The sequence below is a fragment of the Scardinius erythrophthalmus genome (assembly GCF_964197995.2).
Source record: "Scardinius erythrophthalmus genome assembly, chromosome: 4".
NCBI classification, from domain to species: Eukaryota; Metazoa; Chordata; class Actinopteri; order Cypriniformes; family Leuciscidae; genus Scardinius; species Scardinius erythrophthalmus.
In genome coordinates this window covers 12,486,553-12,505,121 of record NC_138224.1, presented here as the reverse complement: position 1 = coordinate 12,505,121, position 18,569 = coordinate 12,486,553, and the positions used below count along the sequence as shown (strand labels likewise).

At 38.3% G+C, this 18,569-nt stretch overlaps 1 long non-coding RNA gene across 1 annotated transcript in view; it reads left to right on the top strand.

The window, feature by feature from the left end:
• The window catches only part of LOC308689200, a 60,119-nt gene extending 41,830 nt beyond the window's left edge, over window positions 1-18,289 (top strand). Inside the window, exon 4 of the long non-coding RNA XR_014029971.1 lies at window positions 17,634-18,289. This is a non-coding gene — a long non-coding RNA (uncharacterized lncRNA). The remainder of the gene's footprint in view (window positions 1-17,633) is intronic.
• Window positions 18,290-18,569: the final 280 nt, after the last annotated feature.

Here is an 18,569-nt window from a genome sequence, read left to right as displayed (position 1 = left end):
GTGTGTGTGTGTGTGTGTGTGTGTGTGTGTGTGTGTGTGTGTGTGTGTGTGTGTGTGTGTGTGTGTGTGTGTGTGTGTGTGTGTGTGTGTGTGTGTGTGTGTGTGTGTGTGTGTGTGTGTGTGTGTGTGTGTGTGTGTGTGTGTGTGTGTGTGTGTGTGTGTGTGTGTGTGTGTGTGTGTGTGTGTGTGTGTGTGTGTGTTTGTGTGTGTGTGGCACACTGTGTGACAGTGGAGCTGGGGAGAATAATGCTTGCTTTATTTAGCTCCCTGCACTGACTTTCTGCCAAACCCACAACAGCATGGAAGTGAATGCGTACAAACATGTGTACACACACACACACACACACACACACACACACACACACACACACACACACACACACACACACACACCATTAAATACCTTCCAGCACTTCATTAGTGCTGTGTAAACATTTCAGACATGCATTCAGCCCTTCACCTGAAGTGTTGTTGTCTTTTATTGTTTGACCACTATATTTTTCCACATGCAATTCCATGTGTCTATACAGAAGATGTTTTTCATCACTGTCACTTTTTCTCAGTCAGACCTGTTATGCTCATGAAACCTGTATGGGTCAATGAATGTTGTGATGGGTGATACAATTATTGAATGTTGAATGAAGTTTATTTATGTATTTATTTACTGCTTATAAATCTTTGAAAAACTTTTGTCCACCAAGTCATGTAGAAGAACAAGCAGAAAAATGCAGGGAAAAAAAAACATAAAGAATTTATGTCATAGAGAGGACCCCGGCAAACCCCGCGTGAATGTGTCTCATGGTCAATATAAGCATTTTAAAATATCAGATAACTTTTTATGACAAGGCAAGGTTAGTTCAGGTTGTAAATATAGATAGATCTATGCTGAATGAGCAAATGTGTGAATGTAAGTGTTCCTTTTAAAAAAAAAAAGGTCGCACATGTGGGCTGTAGCTGGGCACCATTTATAACTGCTGCTCTGATAACTGTGGGGTTTCACAGACTGGCAGAACTGTTAATAAAAGCCTGTCAGACTGAACCTTTCAGCCCTTAGAGACACCCAGACTGGACTCTGATAAGAAGAGAGAGAGAAAAATTCCCTTTTATAGACACTGAGAAGCATAGTGGCTTAGCACGGCCAGTTTCAGGAACCCTACGGCAGATATGAAAAGCAAAGGATATATGTGTGATCCACTTATGAGTGTGGGCATTTGAGATTTTATTTTGAAGAATTCAGAAAGGGAATGTCCATGTATGTATGGAATTCCCAGGTCTAAAAGGTGAAAGCCTTACAAAACTGTGAAATGTGACTCAGGACTGATTTACGAGCAGGGTGACTTCTTTAAATATCTTCAAGGACTATGACGGAGGTCTTGGAAAGGGGTTTTGATCAAGGGTTGACATTTCCAGACTAGGGCTCCCCCCCCACCTCCCCCACCTTGTGCATGTGTGTTTATGTGTGATTCTTTATTTATTTATGCGTATAAATCTTTGAAAAAAAAAACTTCGTTTTTTATCCATTTATGACGAGGCAAGGTTAGTTCAGGTTGTACTAAGGTTGTCATGTGGTGCGACTCCCTAAAACATATTGATATATATATGAATTAAAAATTTTACCTTAAAAAAAATTCTTAACTAATAATAATTAAACTTCTGGTTGTGTTTTTGCTTTAGATTATTTTTGTGTGTTTTTTTTTTCTCAACCTTGTTTTACCTTATAGTATTCCCCTTCGCAATGACCGGCCTATGAAAAATCCTTATAAATCTCAAGTTATGCTATGTTATTGTCAAATATCGAGTTCAATCTTTTCATCAGCTTGTTTTCTTCCAATTCAGACAGGTTTTCTATTTATGAAACTGCTCTGAGACGCAAAGGCTGAGGATACAAACGCAGCTTTATTAGGGCAATCCCAAATCAAAATCCATGTAACAGGCGATGGATCAAACACAAAGGCAAACAGTCCAAATATAAAACAATGTCCAAGAGACAGGCAAACGGGGAAATAAGGGAAACCAAGTCAAACACGAGTTACCCGAATGCTCCGAAATGCCCTAAACAAGACTTTGCAATAAGTCACTGAAAACACAGGGTTTCTATATAAGCAGGGTTAACAAGAAGAATGAGACACAGGTGGATATAATCAGGCATAATGAGTCAGGCCAATGGGTTATGGGAAATGTAGTCTGTGGTGAGATAACAAAGATGGTAGGAGTGCCCTCTAGTGGAAATCAAGGGCACTCCAGCTGGTAGATGTAAATCTACAAATAAGTTGACAAAAAGATTGTATCCAATATTTGGTGACAATGAAGCATAATGAGAGTTCTGTCAGGACCACTATCGTCAAATATGATTGACAATTAGCATACAGTTTGGATCGGCGGTATGGTTCTGTTCTGGGCAATAACTCCATGCGCATCCATGAAGCCTAGCATGGATAAGAGCAGGGAGAGCAGCAATAACCCTTAGGGTTAACAGAACAGAACCAACATGAATGTATTGCAGATATCATTAATTCAAGATTTTAATGTACAACATAATTCGAGAATTTAGTCTGATTCAAGGGAAATCAGAATGCCAAATCCTGACTGGATGTGAGGAGGAGCTGGGGATGGAGGAGGGTAATTCGCTCCTGAGAAACGCGATAACTGTTGGTAATACTGAAGGAGCTTATATACAGTGATAGGTGTCGCATTCCTATAGGTACACGTGGATCAGCTGAGAGTCAGCTGATGCAAGCTTGATGTGACCTGCCAGAACTGACGCTACGCTTGATATTTACAAAGGCTGGTCATTTTGTTATTTTCAACACAGCACAAGGGTTAAGATATGTACAGTCACATGTACTGAAGGTGTAAGGAAAATATTACTTTTATTTTGTTTTCAGTCATTAAATTGAAACTTTTCTTGAAAAGTTGTTCCCCCACCTAGATCATGGGAACATGCTCAGAATGACAGACTGTGATCACGTGTGCGTGTGTGTTTATGCTATGTTGTGCACCAAGAATCTGGTTTGTCAGGGTCACCACCATATAAGGTAACTGCTTAGCTCAGCACCAAGCGAATTCCTCTCGTTATTTAGCGACAGAAATGTTGCTGTTCAACTGTCTTTGTCTCTGACATTTGTTGTTAATTAGCTCACACTCTTTAAAGGTCAGTTCTCCGTTTTGACACATGCTGAACTCTCTATGTGACTCAGCCTGAAAGCTCATTCCGTAATGAGTGCGACTATGGTCCAGTGTTTGTATTTAGGAAGCTTCTGTATTAAGGAGTTTGGAGGGAAATCTCCCTAAAAGCCAGTGGGATTTCCCCCTATGTTTCCACAGCTGTCTTCTTCACCACCTGGGGCTTTGCATCAGAACTGGGCAACTCCCAACAGCTGCCTATCTGTCTTTCTCTTTCCCTCTCAGTCCTCTTGAAGACTTGACACCAGGCTTGCTGTCTGTAAGCATCATGCTGCTTTAGACAACTGAACACTCAGAGAGATATAAAATAAGCTTTGGTGTTTTTATGAGTAGGTTACAAGTCATATGAATGTCCAGTGGCCCCTAAAAAGTTTTTGGGATTCTGAAGCTGCACTTTGTAGGATATATGGTTATATGTGTTATGAATACATGTATTCTCACAGGAGTGTACTACATTAATAACAGTCAATTATGCAAGATACTAACCCTAAACCAAACCCTAAGCCTAATTATACAGCAAGTACCAAATATTACCCTGTACTACTTGTATAATTACTCTGTAACTAAAGCACCTTAAAATAAATTGTAACCCATTTACATTCATAGCAATTTTATTGTTTGATATATTGTTTTCTAATGTCTCTTATAATGACATTCAGACATTGTGAAGTGTCCAAATACTTGCCACGTGAATATTACTTATTTAGATTTGAGTTATTTTTTGATGGTGCTGAGCTTCCTCTGTAGAATTTTCCATCCTAATGGATTTACAGTGTGATTCACTCTGTCAGATGTACTTTAACTTTGACCTTTTGACTTAAGTGACACAATCACCAATCATTGTGTGATCCACCCTTTGAAGTTATGGAAACTTGTAGATCTTGTGACTCGCTACCTGTTTGTGTATATGGGTGTCCTACGTGACTTTGGATCAGATAAGTATATGTGATGCCTTTCTGAGCAACCATAAGGCTGAATTTTTTATATCATGGTTTCCATATCTTCTGTGTGTTTTGCCTAAATCCTTGTACAAGTAAAGCCAGCCTTTTGATTTTTAAAGGGACAGTTCAGCCAAAATGAAAATTCTGTCATGATTTTACTCGCCCTCATGTCATTCCAAACCTGTTTGATTTTCTGTCTACCATAAACCACTAAAGAGTTTTGCATACAGTAAAAGGCTATAGCTCTTCAAACTAAAATGTCAAGCTTCAAAATACTTAGTGTATCACCATTCACTTTCATTATATGGAAAATAGCAGCATGAACATTCTGCTTCCATGTTCCACAGAAGAAAGAAAGGTCATGCCGGTTTCATTTTCAGGAGAACTTTCCCTTGAACTCTTTCTGCTTCTTTTCATGCTTTGCGGTTCGCTGTCTGGTGATAAGAAAAGGAACTGAAAGTTCACAAAGTGGAAGGAAAAAAATGGAAATATAATATGATTACATCAACAAACCTGTTTACACTCCAGTTATTCTCCCCATCAATAACTTGAGTCAACACACGCACGCATACACCGCCACTGTTTACTAATGTAAACATACACACACAGAAGGTGCTGTCTGTCTGGAACAGCTCCACATCTGCGTCAGGAGTGCATGATATTCATGAAAAAGGAGTCATTATGAGAGCCAAACATCCATTAGAGCTGTAAGAGCCGCTGCGAAAGCGGACGAGGGCTCATAAAATCGAGATCAGCTGAGGATTTAGCCCGGATAATAAAAAGGTCTTGTTCGGGGAAATTAGATGCTGAAATTGAAGCTCATCTTCAGAGTTTTCTTTAGAGGTTATTTACTTATTTTCCTTTATGGGTGTGTATTTGTTGGTTCAACAGTCTGCTTTGACACGCAAATACATGACCAAGTCCCAGCTAAATCTATCCTAACTCAATCCTCAAGGGAGGAAAACGGGAAGCCAGAACAATCAGCCTCTGATGAGTGGGGGGCTTTTGGAGGGAGTTTACAGTAAAACGGCCCTCTGTGCCACCAGTCTGCCCACCTGCCCCTTTGCCCCCATGGGAAACAAAGCAAAGATAAGCCAGTAAATAATAGCTGTTTGAAGCAGGGGAGGGGTCGGGTTTAGGTCATTATCTGGACAACTGTGACTAAGGGTTATTCGGCTGATCTGAGTGCATGTGGATTGTACCATCTGGTGAAGGAAAGGGGGTGTGGTGATACAGTCTGCTCTAGAAATACAGTCATTTCCTCTCTTACTCATGTTTTCCTAGTCTCTTTCTTTTTTATAGATCAAAAAAGGGCTGGAAATACCCCATTGTGCAGGACATATTAATGAAAAAAGGTTTGTTTACATTAAACACTGAGTGATATATTCATCAGTCATTGCCTTTAAAATACAGCGTTAGATTTTTTCATTAACATAAAATGAAAGCACTACAAGATGATTCAGTGCAGCGCAATACAGAGCAAATCATACATAAGCCATTATTATTAAATATAGTATTATTTTTGACCATCAAAGACTGCACCTTTACATTTCTTTTCATGTATATAAAAATTCCGGGGTAAATTACATAGGCCTATTCTGACAAGCGTTCTTCCACCATAGTTAATATAAGATAAATATGAGATACACTCTCAGAAAGAAAGGTACAAAAGCTGTCACTGGGACAGTAACCTTCAAAAGCGTTCTAATATGTACCATTTAGGTACTAACATGTACACTTTTGGTACCAATATGTACACTTTTGGTACCAATATGTACCTTTGAGGGACTAATATGCACTCTTTAGGTACAAAGGTGTACCTTTTGAAAAGGTACCGCCACAGTGACAGCTTTTGTACCTTTTTTTCTGAGAGTGTACTATATATAAAAATAAAAAATTCTGTAGGTGGCATTTTAAACACTGATTATTAATACTATCTGATGTTATCTGACCCATATGTTGCATATGGTAGCATGTTTTGGTAATTTATACTGAAAAATGAAATGCATTATTAAAAACTAGACTTACAGTAATTATATAAATTTGGGTTACACTTTATTTTAGGGTGATGCTTAAGTAAGTACTGAATAATATTAATTAACTACATGCACATACTATAGAATTATGGTTAGGGTATGGGTTAGTTACTTGCAATTATGCATAATTTACTGTTATTACTATAGTAAGTACATAGAGTAACATGTAGCTACGTCATCCTTAAAATAAAGTGTTACCTACTGTAAATTTGTCTGACTTTCATTCTTTCTTTATTCTTTATTCTAAATCAAACTTATGCTAGCATTATGTCACTACTTCAGAATTGTAATCAGAATTTAAAGGGTTTGTTCACCCACAAATAATAATTCTGTCATTAATTACTCACCCTCATTAGAACTAACCCTTTAAAAGACATTCTCAATTTTGACCGTTCGCAAATAAACATGAACAAACATAAGAAGGAATGTTGTTTTAACCACGGAAAGGCGTCAGTACACTCCGTTTTTCAAGTTCAAATCCTCCCATGTTAATCTACTAACTCTCCTGACTGCTTTGTCGGACAAAATGGCGGATGGCGAAGTATGATTGGTCAGATCACCTGTCAATCAAGCTCCCTGCGAAGGGTCAATTCAGATCTAATTGGCCGACAGCTCTCTGTGTATGCAATGACACATATGCACAACATCTGTTGGGGGAAAATATACAGTTGCACACTGTTCTGGGATGATGTATGCATTGTGTGATTACAGAATCCTGTTGAATAATTGATAGGGCAGTGGCCAGGTCACTCGACAGAAGATGGAACTGGAGATCTGTCCGTTTCTGAGGAAACAGTGCACGCGAAGGCCAGTATGACGTTGGTGACTCATCGACTACTGCCCTAACCTAGTGGTTTAACCGGTCTGCTAATTACTATGGCACTTGGGTTCACCGTTGTTATCAGACCACTAGCCTGAAGTGACACGTGGAGCACATGTCTGAAATGACTTCTTTCATTTCATCATCTCGCCGCGACCTTCTCGCTCACTTCTCCTTGACCTCCTCCGTTACACGGCCTCTCCTCCTCCTCCGTCATCCCTCTGCCTTCTCCCCTGGAGAAACGTTGAATAATACATCAGGCTTTACATCACCGCTTGTAAGGCGACAATGTTAGCATGTCAAGGCACGGCATTCGATCCGCTCTTCCAATGACAAGATGGAATATGTTGGCCAGTATTGGTTTTCAGCAGGCATGGGTGAAATATTGATGAGGGCTGAGGCAGTTTTTCCACTGTGGTTAAGCTAGTCACCAGCCACTTCACCCTTTCCCCAGCACTTGATACGGCCTGCCCGATCCTAGGCCACAGCCTGGCTACCGTCAGCGAGAGGGAGTGAGAAAAGAGACATTTTCCATCTGCCGTGAAATTAGAGCAGCTCATTATGGCAGAGTGCTCAACGTGTGTGTGTACGGGAGATGTATCCTACATTTCATTGCGTGCGAAGGTGACAAAGAGAGGGACGTTTCCCTCAAGTCCACACCTGTTTTTTTTGTTTTGTTGTTTTTTCACGTTGGATTAATGATCAATGGGTCGGATCAGCGCACAGTGTAACCCAAACAGCGTTACGCTGAATCGCTAAGACCCCTCTCAGTGGAGCAGATGACTCAGTGCAGCGCTTCCTGAATAAACCATGACTCCAAAAGCGCATCAATAATGCAGAGAGCTACTGTAACGCATACAGCCAAGTGGTACAACAGTTGGATCTAATGTTTATCAAGTTTTCGCAGACCTAGTTTAGTTCCAGGTTGTACTAATACCCTGAATAAAATTCAGACAGAAAGTGGGGCATGTTAGTTTTTTTCTTCTTCTTCGTGTCCTCATCATCATTTAGAGTGGGTATCTGTCTCTGAGCCAGTCCAGGTCACTTCTCACTGCTCTCCCTTTATATCCGTTCCTCTTCTCAGTCTCCACCTATTAATGCAAGCATTATGCTTCTACGTTCCCTGTGTACAATGAGCTAACAAAGTACAAAAAGTCAAGTGGATTTATAAATGGTTTTGTGATGTAGGGGTGCCTTGGGGAAGTTGTCACACTATTTAGGAGGTTTATTTTTGATTGTATTGAACATTTCCACTTCTAATGCACAAGATTTTTTTGAACATATTTGTGTGGCATGTTCTCACAATGGGAACCAACACTTTTCAATAGCAAATATGTAAAAGGCAACATGCTAAAAATGTAAAACCTTTGTTTTGGTTTACACATATTGTAATTAATTTGTACATTAGCCTAATATTATTTAATTGAATTTAATATTTAATTTAAATAATTTGTACATTAATTAATATTGTAATTAATTAAAATATTAAATAAGCTGACGTTTTTCAACCCTGAAATGTTTAGTTTTATTTTGGTGGATAGAGTAGCCTACGCTAAAAAAATCTTATTGTTTCAATTTTATTTTATTTAATGTACATTTTAAATTAGAATTAGTGGGAATTTAAAGTTTTATTTTTATATCACATTTTTTGGCCCTTTATATTCATTGTTTCTGTTGTTCAGATTTGTTTAAAACCCGTCATACATCATTTTCTTTTTGCAGCAAGATAACACAAGCTCAATATTTGTACATGTCACAGATGCTGGTTACTCAAATTGACTGTGCATTTTGTTTGTTGGATGTAGCTTTTGTCTAGACTCTCTGAGGTCGACTCTAAGAAGCACAAATCAAGCAAAATCAACATGAATTAACAGGTTGTCCTTGTTGAATAAATTCCTCCAGCACTCGAACTGAATAAAACGCTTACTGTTCTTCTAATATGTCTACTCTTAAACACCATGGAATTAACTTCCCACCGCCAGCCCCTTTGATTGATTTCAAAGCCTTTCTGTAGAGCTAAGTGCTTCCAATCCCTTGTAAGGAATCTGTTCCAACATATTTTTTGTGTTCATATTTCATATTCGACTATTGGACAGGAATAGTAACATTGCGGGGTGGATTTTTATATATATACACTCACCTAAAGGATTATTAGGAACACCTGTTCAATTTCTCATTAATGCAATTATCTAATCCAAGGGTTTTCAACCGGTGGTCCGCGGCCCCCTGGTGGTCCGCGGCGGCATTGCATGTGGTCCGCGACATGCATTCCAGCCTACATAATTTCACTATTAAAATAACTTTTTTTCCATAAAAAAAAAAGTTTGTCTTAAAAAAAAAGGCAAGTCAGTCAGTAATAAATACATTGGCATTCAGTAAAGTGTCGAACCCATAAAAAGTAGAACCATTGTCCGCTTTACATAAAACAAATCACGACATGACCTTGTGCGAGTGAGTGAGTGGCGTTTACACCAAACGCGAATAGAGCGTCTGGCGCAAGTGATTTTCATGTCAAGACAATGTAAAGACGCGTTTACGCGCATCTGGAGGTCCTGCGGCGCGAATGAGGAGTTTAGCGCGACGCGGACGCGTGAATGAGGCGAATTTAGTGTCTGGCGCGATACGTGCAAGTGATTTGAGGGTGAGAGAGCGAAAGAGAATTCTGATTAGTCGAGAGGATATATCGCGTTTAGGCTAAAAATAGGTTTGGCGCTTATCGTGGTTTGGAAAGAAACTGCATCTTGCAGTACATTTTAAACAAGAAAATATAGCGATTTGGCATGAAACGTTGATGGAGCAGTGAATAGGTTCAGTACACAGCAAAATGACATGACAAACGCATTTTTTTTTATTTTATTTTTTTTATGCCATTTCCTCAATTCGATGTCCGACTGTGCTATCCGACAAAGGAATCCACACACTACACACACACAAAATAGTGGGCCGCCGATTACTTGTTAGTCAGAATGGTGGTCCCTGGCACAGAACCAGTTGAAAACCCCTGATCTAATCAACCAATCACATGGCAGTTGCTTCAATGCATTTAGGGGTGTGGTCCTGGTCAAGACAATCTCCTGAACTCCAAACTGAATGTCAGAATGGGAAAGAAAGGTGATTTAAACATTTTTTAGCGTGGCATGGTTGTGGGTGCCAGACGGGCCGGTCTGAGTATTTCACAATCTGCTTAGTTACTGGGATTTTCACGCACAACCATTTCTAGGGTTTACAAAGAATGGTGTGAAAAGGGAAAAACATCCAGTATGCGGCAGTCCTGTGGGCGAAAATGCCTTGTTGATGCTAGAGGTCAGAGGAGAATGGGTCGACTGATTCAAGCTGATAGAAGAGCAACTTTGACTGAAATAACCACTCGTTACAACTGAGGTATGCAGCAAAGCATTTGTGAAGCCACAACACGCACAACCTTGAGGCGGATGGGCTACAACAGCAGAAGACCCCACCGGGTACCACTCATCTCCACTACAAATAGGAAAAAGAGGCTACAATTTGCACAAGCTCACCAAAATTGGACAGTTAAAGACTGGAAAAATGTTTCCTGGTCTGATGAGTCTCGATTTCTGTTGAGACATTCAGATGGTAGAGTCAGAATTTGGCGTAAACAGAATGAGAACATGGATCCATCATGCCTTGTTACCACTGTGCAGGCTGGTGGTGGTGGTGTAATGGTGTGGGGGATGTTTTCTTGGCACACTTTAGGCCCCTTAGTGCCAATAGGGCATTGTTTAAATGCCACGGCCTACCTGAGCATTGTTTCTGACCATGTCCATCCCTTTATGACCACCATGTACTCATCCTCTGATGGCTACTTCCAGCAGGATAATGCACCATGTCACAAAGCTCGAATCATTTTAAATTGGATTCTTGAACATCATTTTAAATTGGATTCTTGACAATGAGTTCACTGTACTAAAATGGCCCCCACAGTCACCAGATCTCAACCCAATAGAGCATCTTTGGGATGTGGTGGAACGGGAGCTTCGTGCCCTGGATGTGCATCCCACAAATCTCCATCAACTGCAAGATGCTATCCTATCAATATGGGCCAACATTTCTAAAGAATGCTTTCAGCACCTTGTTGAATCAATGCCACGTAGAATTAAGGCAGTTCTGAAGGTGAAAGGGGGTCAAACACAGTATTAGTATGGTGTTCCTAATAATCCTTTAGGTGAGTGTATATATATATAGTGCCATCTGAAATTTTCTTCTAGAATGATAATTTTTATCAAGCTCGTATATTTAAGTTAAGTAATTTCACTTAAATAGCAATGAAAATTACCTATTAATTGTCATTTAAGTGAAATTACTTAACTTAAATACAAGCTTGATAAAAATGACCATTCTAGAAGAAATTTTATATATATGTTATTATATGTATATTAAATTTAACAACCTATTTAATTATATACTTTCTTTTTTATTAGTTCATTAAATTTAATAATAATAATAAAATTTTATTAAGTTAATTTAATTTATTTTATTTAAGTTCACATATATCATGCACTTTGCTGGCATAAGTTTGACCCAGACAGAGACATTTCAAAGGGCTCTTGAACCATAAAATGGTTACAGTGCTGTAAAATTACACAGGGAATCAAATCTTAAATGGCACTATCAACTCGCCTCTTATCTTGCATTACATTTCAGGAAAGGGTTTTTTTTTTTTACAATGGAAAAAAATCATTTGATTACAGGTGCTGGCTCAAGACCTTTAATCTGTTGCAGTCTGCTGTCTTCAGCATAAAAGGTCTAAACCTCAATTAAAGTTTAGCTTGGGTGACTTAATCATTCCTCAATGGAAAATGAATGCGGTTTATCGCAAGTTCACAAGCAGAGACCTGTGGCAATTCCTATAAACAGTTCTCCAAAACTGTGCGTGCTAAATCTATTACTTAAATGATAAAACATTGATTTTTGTTAAGTGGCAGAAACTCCATGTTTCTTTGAAATCTGTACTTTTTATGGCATTTTGCACTGGTTTTCAACCACAGTTGGAAACTTGAAGGAAATTTTTCTGGAAAGTCTACGTGCATGAGAAAGTGTCACACGAAGAGAAAAAACCATTGCCCTCGACTTTGTGTCTTGCATCACCGAGTGGTTTATGATCATCATATAGAGACGGCTATAATATGATATCTCTGCATGATGTGGCAACACTTCAACTGTTGTACATTTTCTTTGAGGCTAATGAACTGTTCTGATAGATATTTGACATTGTTTAGGGATGCTGAAATTGCGTTTCTGCTTTAATTAATTAGCTAATATTATATGTGAACGTTTGATGTTTGTATGACATGGTAATGAAGCTTGTTAACAGAAAAGCCATCAATTCTCACTTATTAAGCAGTCAGCTGCACTATTTTAGAAATATTTTCTGTCGTACAAGTGGTTGTGATCTGTTTACATGTCTCGGTTCCCAGAGGATGGTGGTAATTATTTCCTTTCCAATCTTGCTCTCTCTGCACTTGACATCTTTATAACATCTGTGTCATGCTGGAAAAAACAATAGACTTGAGAATTGTTATTAGAATTGCTTAGAGATTCCCATAAACCCTACATTATGGGAGCAAAATGTCCCCAAAAAGATGGCAATATCCGAAATCCTTGACCTTGTGAGGACATTTTTGGTCCCCATGAGGAAACAGCTTATAAATCACACTTAGTGATGTTTTTTGAAAATGTAAAAATACAGAAAGTTTTCTGTGATGCATAGGTTTACGGGTAAGGTTAGTGTGGATAGAATATACAGTTTGTATACAGCATAAAAAGCATTATGTCTTTGGAAAGTCCCCATGAAAACACAACATCAAAAGAATTAAATAACTTATCATGGTTTCCTGAAAAATATTAATGCAACACAACAGTTTTCAACGTTGATAATAATGATAAAGTTTCTTGAGCACCAAATCAGCAAATTAAAATGATTTCTGAAGGATAATGTGACACTGAAGACTGTAGTAATGCATAAAAAATACAGTTTTAAAACTGTATAAAACGCTATATATATTGTGATTTCTTGATATGTGCATATTAGCACAACACAAAAACTTCCAATTGCTGTGTATTGTGTCTATTATTTGCATCACCACTTCAGTATTTTGTGCCTTATGTATTTATCTGCTAAGTTAAATTCATACTTCCACAAACATTTTTTAATGTGGAATGGAGTATATTGTGTGTGCGTGCCATGCGTGTGTGTGTGCGTGTGTGTGTTTCTTATCTTGAGAACATAAAACAAGCATGTCATGTCTTACAAATTCTCCTGCTTGTAATGGAAGCTGTTGCAGTGTTAGAGCTTATATCAGCAACCCGGACCATGGCTTAAACGATTTCTATTCTGCTATAAATGTGAGAGTTATCGCTTGGCCTACAGGGGGTAGAGTGTGGGATTATGTGTGTTTGATAGAGAGAGAGAGACAGAGCTAGTGTCTGCTTGCTATTATAGTCATTAGCTGAGACGGCAGTTAGATCATGCTCACTAAGTCAATTCTGCCTTTGGTACCAATTAGAATAAACCATCCGCATCTGTCACTGAGGAGGGAGGACGATTCTTGGAATGATGTGGAATTCAATTTAAATGGTCGGCTGATCCCACGGGATGTGAGGGGGTAAAGATGGTCTATGTTCACACCTCTAGGATTTGAATAAAAAGATTCTTTGAAAATGCGTGTACTAGGTCTGAAATTAACACTCACTGAACATCAAATGTGAGTAAGTATTATGTCATGTGGTGCGACTTCCCGAAACTTTAATGATATTTTTGTAATAATTTTTTCTGATATCTGCACAAATGTTTTAGATTGATGAATATACTTAAATAGTTTAAATAATGATTAAGATATGTACACTCACATGAATTCAAAGTGTAAGGATAATACCACATTACATTTTTAGAGTAGGCCTATATAAATCACAACTTCAGAAAACGTGAAACCAACACTGTTATTTTTATATAGTATTTATTAATATTGTGAATTAGTTATTATATTTATATTTTCAATTTTCATTTTAATTTTTATATTTATGTTATTGTTATTTCAGTTTTAGTAATTTTAGTACTTCAACTCAAACTTATGTGTTTATTTCAGGTATAGTTGCCAACCAAGGCAATTTTCACATTTTTGTTTAAGCTTTTTAATATGGAGTATATTGTTTATATTTTATTTCAGGTAAGAACTTGTTTAAAACTATATTTTCAACAGATTTATCTTCTCTCGTAAACACTCTGCTGTATGTCATTGACCTTTATCTCTGTCAAATTCTCGATGACTTTGAGAAGTGTATCTAGGATGGAATATATGGAATATTGCTCATATTAAGCTGACAAAATGAAAACGTGAGAAACAAAATGGTGATAGTTAAAGCCACCTGCCACAAGTGACAGGTGGTGTTACCGATCACCACCCACTGGGATTTTGTTTCTCACGTATTGTGATTTTAATCACATAGAGACTGTCTGTGTGTGACAATACAAGTGAAACAAAGACCTCCACTGTTTGCCTCAGATATACAATGAATATAAAACAGCTAAATATTTCCATGGGTAATAAAAATGCAGTTTCCTGACAGGAATTGTTTTCTCAATTCCCTTGTAATTGGCACTTGTGGCAAAAAGTTACTTTAGGACCCCTTGTGTATATAAATGGCAGCAAATATTGTTTTTAGGGTGGTAATGTTAACTTCCATTCCACTGTGGGATGGCTGTGGTTTTGGCCTTCGCTCAACCAAGCCAGTCTAAAACCCACAGTCTGCATGGGCGCAATGCCACGGAAAAGCGCAAACACTTGTTCTACCATTTCATCATGATATTCGGTGGCGGTGCTAGTGGTGATGATGTCATTGCCTCTGAGTCCGCAAGTCTGTCCGGATTTCCCGCTTTCTCTTCAGCGAGGAGAAATCGCTAATGGCAGACACTTGGGTCGGGAACGGTTTTGTTCAGTCTGAGGAGATTATTCAAAGTCGGGTTCATGGACTGAAACGTACCCCCGCGTTTCCATGCATATTATTAGAGTCGTGATTGAATTCGTCCACTGAGCTGATTTTAAGTCCTGCTGTGCAGTGGAGATTGTGCGTTGCACTTGCCACTCGCCTGAAGTTTCCAGCTATTTTTAGAGAGGCTGAATTGTATGTGTTGTTGTGTTCCTATATGGAACAGTGTGCGGCATGATGGGGAAATTTCTTCTCTCACTCTGGAAGAAATGACACCACAATCTCTCCATCATGCAGAGCCACCTCATTTAGAGGTTGCCTGTCAATCAAAGCAGAGAGCTATAGCATGTGTGTGTGTGTGACTATATTTTGTGGGCAAATCTGAAGTGAGCTAAATTCGAGAAAACCTCCTTTTGGGGTCAAACATTTGTATAAATAAAGTAAAAAACAATATTTAACTAATTAATATAGAAAAGTGTTATATTTTTGGGATATGCAAATCTATATAAAGTAATGACAGTACTTGTCATGTTTTGTTGCCTTACTGGCAGATACTAATTGCAACGGAAATTGTTCAAGCTGCATTCAGTTTCTATGGTTACCTCCTCGGGGAAATGTGACTTCTGTTTGTGAGCGTTGCAAAATAATATGTACTTTTTAAGACCTCTATACACACACACCTTGCAATTTGCACCCTGTAAATGTGTGAGAGACAAAGACCGTGTAATTGAGTTTGCACGTGTGCGCGCGCATGTCCGCTGTGGTTTGTCTTTGACCTGATTGCTGAAGTGAATTGTCAGACTGGGCCATTGGCTCATCCAGCGCTCTGTGGTTCCCACCTACTTTTCCAACTCCACTTCAATCTGCTGGGTCAGTCTGACTTTTTCTCCCCCAACCCAGATCTGGAACATGGAGCTTTTTGAAGGCCTGAAAAAGGTGCGATTCTAATCCAATATGCCACGTTTGATTAAATGTTTGAAAGTTTTCTACATACATTAAAAAAAGAGTCAAAGAGTCTTCTTCATTGCTGTAAGGTTCAGCAGATCCTGATTTTACCAAGTGCAACATGTTTCCGTTTTAACATCTTTGTTGATCCATCAACCAATCAGATTTGAGGGACTAGTTTACAATTGATGTCAATTTAAGGTGCTTCTACATCAGTGTTATTTACCTATCATTTCCCTCTTATTTTAGGGATAACTTACAGTATGTGTAGGGGTAGGGATATGGTTTTGATTAAACAGGAATGTTGCTGTATTTCTATTTATCTATTCTATTTTGCAATGTAATGTAATGTAATGTAATGTAATGTAATGTAATAGAATAGAATAGAATAGAATAGAATAGAATAGAATAGAATAGAATAGAATAGAATAGAATAGAATAGAATAGAATAGAATAGAATAGAATAGAATAGAATAATATAATATAATACTGGTCAAGGACCAAAGACCAAAAAGTCAAGGACCAAAAAGGTCCCAAACTGTGACTGGGGCCATTATGACTTGTGCACTGTATTTCAAGTCATCTTAAGCCAAACAATAGCTTTGTGTGATGAACAAACAGAAATTAAGGCAGTCTGGCAGAGAGGAAGATTATCAGTAAATATTGATATTCTGAATACAGTGCACTAGTCATATTGGACTATTTGCTGATTTTATATTGTGTTTTTTTTTTTTATTGTTGCCCCTTTTTAAGCTTGACACCCCATGGTCACTATAAAGATTTCATTTATTTTTGGGGGGCAAACTCTTCCTGTAAGTTGTGCTATTGTTGCAAATGAATTTAAATCAAGCTGGCATTTGCTTTTCACTGAATCGCAAGGTAATCTGTGGCTCTGAAACGGAGCTCAGAGCTTTCGCACTGCGTGATCCGTGTGTAATTTGCACATTGCACATGCAGTTGCATCACGGACTGCATCGGAAGTGGAAAGATCGCATTAGGCCATGGCATGATGTCATTGTTGCTGCTGCTGCCTTCAGCTTTGCCTAGAAAACCATTATGGATGTAGCTGAGTGCTGCCGTAATCCTGTGACGTGTGTTTTTGGGGGCATGTGTGTGATTCACTATAATCCTAGTGTGCCTGTTGTGTTTGCAATCGTGTGTGTGTGTGTGTGTGTGTGTGTGTGTGTGTGTGTGTGTGTGTGTGTGTGTGTGTGTGTGTGTGTGTGTGTGTGTGTGTGTGTGTGTGTGTGTGTGTGTGTGAGGACCAGTTTGAGTTTTAGACCATTGGGGTGAGGACAAAGAGAGTAAAGAGAGGTCATTTTGGCCGGTGCTCACTTTCTGAGACCCCTTTAAAGGCCTGTTTGAGGGTCAAGACTTGGTTTTAGGGAAAAGGTTATAATTAGGTTTAGGGTAAGGTTGTGATGGGTAAGGTTAGGGTAAGCGGCTAGAGATTGCATTGTTTCAATGAATGTCCTCATAAAGATAGATGTACAAGAATGTGTGTGTGTGTGTGTGTGTGTGTGTGTGTGTGTGTGTGTGTGTGTGTGTGTGTGTGTGTGTGTGTGTGTGTGTGTGTGTGTGTGTGTGTGTGTGTGTGTGTGTGTGTGTGTGTGTGTGTGTGTGTGTGTGTGTGTGTGTGTGTGTGCCTTTTATTTTTGTTTTGGACTATTTGATTTTCCACCTATTCTATACCTGGTTTAGGACCTTGTTCCTTCTTCTTTTTTTTTTACGGTCTGTCTCTTTTTTTCTCCTTCCTCAATGCAGGTGTGTGACTGTCTTTCCCAGGGGTCTGTATGCTGTCACGCTGTGAATAGTAAAGAGCTCTACCTTTCACCTGTGGAAAATTGATACAATCCTGCTGTGAATAGCTCCATCCTTTTGGAAATTGCTGAGTTTTCTCTGAATGTAGAGGGAGCTATGCATCTGTTTTCCCCATCGTTGTTTTGGCTCATTGCAATCAGTTCACTATCACTCCTTGTCAATGTCAGCAACACCAATGAGCTGCTCTCGAATGAGTGGTGTAGCGTGCCAGAGTTTCAAATGTTCTTAAAGGCCCCATATACGGTTTTATGTCCATCCACTCATTTTATTTTTCATCACGCATGGCTGCGTATGTCAGATGTCATGTGCCAGTTGTCTATGCAGCCTCAGAGTTCACACATGTTGTATCTGTCATGTAAGAGTGCTGATAACAAGGGCAGAGCTGTAACAAGAAGAGCTGTGCTCTTTCCCAGATTAACCGCTCCTAATTATGCATAATATTATTGAACAAAGAGCCTGTTTTTTAAACAATATTGATATATTTGTAGCTGGTCAAATCTTTTATTTTACTTTATATAAATCAATATTTTCTATTGGTATTTTATTGCAGTTCAACATTGTAAAAATGTTAATATTTGATGTATTTGATTATATCAGTGTGTGTGTATGTGTATGTGTATGTGTATGTGTGTATGTATATATATATATATATATATATATATATATATATATATATATATGTAGTTGTTATTATTATATATTCGAATAAAAAAATGTTAAATAATGTGATGTAAAATGAATAAAAAAAATAGATTCTGTAGGCTACTATACTAAAAAAATGTAAATAGAATTTTTTTTTTATAATAATAATAATAATAATAATAATAATGGCTATATAAATAACTTTACTGTATATTAATGGCTTTTAAAATAATATCA